Here is a 4,741-nt window from a genome sequence, read left to right on the forward strand (position 1 = left end):
TATAGCGTGTCTCTCTGTTGCCAATTTCTCCCTCTGACCCCTGGACTGTAAGCTTTGCGGAGCAGGGACTTCTCTTTGGTGCTCTGCCAGATCCCAGGGCCTGGTGCAGCGTGCACACCCAGTACATAGCTGGACGTGTTGCAGCCATGTATACACACCCGAGAGAGCCCCACCCTGATGTGTGGATTGCACGGGTTTCCTCCCCCAAGGGCAGGGCTGGCATTTGACATTTACCATGGTCAGTCTGGTGCAGGAGGTTGGCCCAGCATTTAATATCAACCCCATGTTACAGACAGCATCGCTCTCTGCCCGCGCTGAGCACATCACAGTTCCCTAGCACTGCAGGGAGAGGAAGGCAGGCGTGAGCCAGCACCTCGGGGTTACAGACGCAGAACCTGGGCTTGGACAAAGAAATGACTGGCCCACGGCCCGCTCTCTCCTTTGTCCTCTGCACCCAGCTTCCTCTTCTGGACTCTCCAGCCCGTCAGATAGTGCATGTGCGGTCAGGATGGGACTGGGTTCTTTCAGCTTCCTGTCATCAGGGAGAAAGACATGGGAAGTCTTGATGGTCCTGACTCCCCGCCCAGCCCCTTCACGGCTGGGACAAGCTGCTGTCACAGCCGCCTGGTCTAAGCCCACCTGCGGGAGTGCTGGGAAGGGGCCCGCCCTCTGCTCCCAGCCCTGCCGGGACAGAACAAGCATTGTCCACACTGACTTCCCTCTCCAGCTGTGCCTCCTGGGGAACCCGAGACAGGCTGGCTGTGAGCCTTTCTTCCCCCAAGCACAAATACAGGGGTTGAGTCTGAAGATTTGGGGCACTACCGTTTTTCCTATTGAACAGGGGTGAACATGAGGCAGGGGAAGTGCCCGCCTGGCCGCCCGGCTGGCACCAAGCTGGGCCACTTCCCAGGTGCATGTGAAGGTACTAACCACGGCCACGTTTCACAGCAGATCCACACTCAGCCTCTGCCAGGGCCTGAGCTATGACACAGGCAGAGCTTGCGGTGTGACCTGGAAGGCTCCTCCTCCGTGCTCCGCCTGTTTCTGGGGCAGTGAAGGCAGTGGGTGGGCCGGTGGCTTTCTCTCCCACCAGTGCAGGACTCCAAGCTGATGCTTTCTGAATCTAAGCCCAAGACTGGACCTTTACCATGGGCTAATAAAACCTGGACCTTTACCATGTGCTAATAAACCCCCTGCAGGGAATGAGTGTTGTCTCTGTTTCTTAAGTCAAAAATCAACTTTCACCTGAAGATTAGAGGAGCCTGGGGGGGGTGTGATGTACCCCTCCCTGCTTAGATGCAGCCTAGGCCAGGATATTTGCGTGTTGGATGACTGAATGAGGGCACACATACCCAAGATCTTGGGGGTGCTCTGTTGAACTCCTATCCATCCTGCAGAGCTCAGCCCAGCCACCTCTGCCCCTGTGAAAACTGCCCTAATCCCTCAGGTAGGGGCCTCGTGTGCCCCTACAGCTCTGCCTGTTTTCCAGGTGCTAGGAACACCCGAATGACTGAGACGGGCAGGTGCCTGGTGCAGCAGGTAAGTCACTGCTCGGAAGGCCCACATCCCGTGCCAGGGTGCCTGGGTTCCAGTCCCAGCTCCGCTTCTGCTTCCAGCTTCCTGCTACTGTGCAGCCTAGGAGGAAGCTCAAAGTGCTTGGGTCCCTGCCACCCCCATAGGAGCCCCAGATGGAGTTCTGGACTCCTGTGGTTTCACCTGGCTCCGCGCCAGGTGCTGTGGACATTTGGGGAGTGCATCAGCGAAGGAAGGATCTCTGCTTAACTGTCTGCCTTTCAGATAAAAAAGAAATAAAGTTCAACAGCTGTCCTTTTTTTAAGGACAACATCCCAGCCCACAGAGGGGTCCCAGACAAGAAACGGAGTGACTCCTGCCCTGGGCCATCAGAGCCTCCTCAGAGGAAGAGACAGAGTCTTGTCAAAGGCACCGACTCTGGCTTTGATGCAGGCCCTGGGTGCAGCTGCTAATCCATAGGAGATGTCTAGGACAGAGGAGTTTACAGGGATGCAGTCAGCAAAGGGACGATGGGAAACTCTGCAGGTCAAATAGTCCAGGGTCTGAAATGAGGGGAGGAAGAGCATCCTGTGGGGCTTGGAGGGAAAGAAAAAGCCTAAAGGCTAGGCCAACTTTTGTTTTTAATGAGCAAAGTTACACTATAGGAAATTAAAACGCAAAGATGCTCAATAGGTGAGCAATAAAAACGCAAGGAAGTGATTACTGTACAAGCAGAGGGTATGGGTCTTACGGCACTGGGGGACTGTGATGCAGGGCAGGCACTTCAAAGAGGTTGCTGGGGTACCTGGCACCATTCTCTGACCTGGGTAGTGTTCTCACAATTCATCAAGATACTCATCCGACGTGGATACTCTTGAGTCTGTGTTTTAGTGTGCAATAAAAGATTTGAACTGCATCTCTCCAGGCTGGAGGTTTGGACTATAGCTCACAGCAGGATGCATAGCTGCTGTGCCACGGGGCTGACGGAAAGATGTTTTAACCATATCCTGGAGATTTTAGCTGCCCGCCTGGGCCTCAGCCTGCACTACCAGAGGTCCCACTTTCTACTCCAGACCCTGGCGAGAGCCAAAGGAAAAATGAGCAAGGGGCAATCGGCGAGGGGCGCGGCCTTGGCGGCTGCAGCCCACCCATCGGGGATGGGGGAGATGGGGGAGCAGGGGTCGCCGCGCCCCCACCACGAGGTCGCAGAGGCGCCTGGCCGCAAGGAGGTCCCGCGGGACAGGTTGGGGTCCCCAGGCTCCTCCGAGTTCCAGGCTCAGAGGTCCCAGCTTAGAACTGAAAGCCACAGGCATTGCGGAACCGCGATTTTCAGCTTCAGAATTCTGCAGTTGAAGGCCGCAGCATCCAGGGGATGTAAGTGATTTAATGGAGGTCACGCGACAAACTCAACTCAGGTGTCTCTCTCTGCCCCGCGTTCGCCGGAGCGCGGGTATTCGCAGGTGTCTCTTCCCTGGCTAACGTGTCTTCCTCAGCCTCCACCTGGGGTCCGCGCGGGACCCCGACGCGGCGCCCCCTCCCCCACCCAGCACCTCGCAAGCACGTCGACCTCGCGGCTCCTTTTACCGACGTGGGGTCTGCTGGCCCCCAGCCCCCCCCATCCCACGCATTGTGGTGCCGCCCCAGGTCCATGGGCTGCAGAAGGCAGGGGGTCAAGGCGCCAGGCTCTCTCCCCGCATCCCTGTCCAGGCTAAGGCACTCGGGGCGCTGCGCCGAAAGTTGGTGCCGACTCTAACGCCGGAGCCCAGAGCGCCGCCGCTCCCGCTCCCCGGGAGATCCTTGCCGCCCGACTGGCCTCAGGGGAGGTGGTGTCCTGGGGTGGGGCGTGGGGGAAGGCTGCAGGAGCTCTGGGGTGCAGCAGGGGCAGGCCGGGGAGAGCGCACGCCACCTGGGCTCTGCACCCTAGAAACGGCCTGGGAGGGCTCTGGCCGGCCTCCGGCTTCCCAGACAGGAAGGCAGGTGCAGAGCACGGCCCGCCGCACCCGCCTGCCCAGCAAACGACAAACTCACGCGCCCCTACTAGCAACTTCCCGAGCCACAACCCACGCCAAAGCAGCACGACCCCAACCTCCGCTGCCGACACCCTGCCCCGCGACTCTCGTCCTTGAAGGGCGGTGCGGGAGAGGAGACGCCGCCGGGCCCGCAGCGAAGCAGATCGAGGCGGGTCCAGAGTGGGAGGGCCGGCCCGGCAATCTGGGAGGGGAGGGGGGAAGAGGAGGACGACGCCTGAAGGGAATCCGAAAAGGAAAAAATGCCACATGGAGGGGAGGAGGGGCGGTGCATGCAGGAACACCCTGACACACATAGCCGAGCCCCAACCCCAAGCCGCAGGCACGGACGGGGTTCGAACCCGCGATCTTCGGTTTACGAGACCGACGCCTTACCACTTGGCCACCGCGCCTGACAGCTGAGCGAGCGGTGGAAGCTGTCAGTGGAGGGGAGGTGGCGCAGGCGCGGAGGGGCGGTCCCGTTCCGCCCGGCCCCGCCCCCCGCCCCGCCTCCAGCCGCTCGGCCTCGCTCTCCCGGCGCGGTTCGGGCCCCGCTCGGGGCGAAAGCCTGGTGCCCGCTCCCTGCGGCCTGCGGGACCCGGCCGCTTCCAAGGGTACCACGCGCGGGGGGCCGAGAGGTGGAGACTCGCGTCCGCCAAGGAGCGGCCCGGAGGCGTGACCTTGGCCGTGTGACCTCGGCGGGGACGTTGCCTTCACCGCACCCAGAGCTCGGCCGGGTGGAGTGGGCCCAGGACGACGCAGGCCTGGCCGAGGCTGGTGCTCGGGAAGAGCTGCCGAGAGCTCCGGGGATCGGCGGCGGCCACAGCCGCCCTGCAGGGCCGCGCCCCGAGATGCTAGGACCCCCCACCTGGGGCCCTTAAGACGGGTATTGTTTGCATATAACTTACATCTTCCCTGTGCTTGCGATCCATCTCTAGACTACTTACAATACTTAATGCAGTAATTACTTGTGTTACTGTAGAGGGTCCCTTCAGAAAGTCCGTGGAAAGTTGAATTAAGAGTTTATTGTGCAAAAATTTTTTGAAACCTGTAGTTTTATAATATACATTTTCCGTGAACGTTTGAAAGATTCCCTCCATATGCGTGAATTTGGGGGGGGGGAGGTTTGCACCAAAAAATATGTATTTATTTGAAAGGAAAAGAGATTTTCCACCTGCCAATTGACTTCCCAAATGCCAAGAACAGCCAGAGCTGGGTCAGGG

At 59.6% G+C, this 4,741-nt stretch overlaps 1 non-coding gene across 1 annotated transcript; it reads right to left on the reverse strand.

The window, feature by feature from the left end:
- Positions 1 to 3,859: 3,859 nt before the first annotated feature.
- On the reverse strand, positions 3,860 to 3,931 carry TRNAT-CGU (transfer RNA threonine (anticodon CGU)). The gene has a single exon. It is a non-coding gene; the product is annotated as a tRNA-Thr (tRNA).
- Between the last annotated feature and the right edge of the window lie 810 nt (positions 3,932 to 4,741).

Source organism: Lepus europaeus, chromosome 18, assembly GCF_033115175.1.
Source record: "Lepus europaeus isolate LE1 chromosome 18, mLepTim1.pri, whole genome shotgun sequence".
Lineage (NCBI taxonomy): Eukaryota > Metazoa > Chordata > Mammalia > Lagomorpha > Leporidae > Lepus > Lepus europaeus.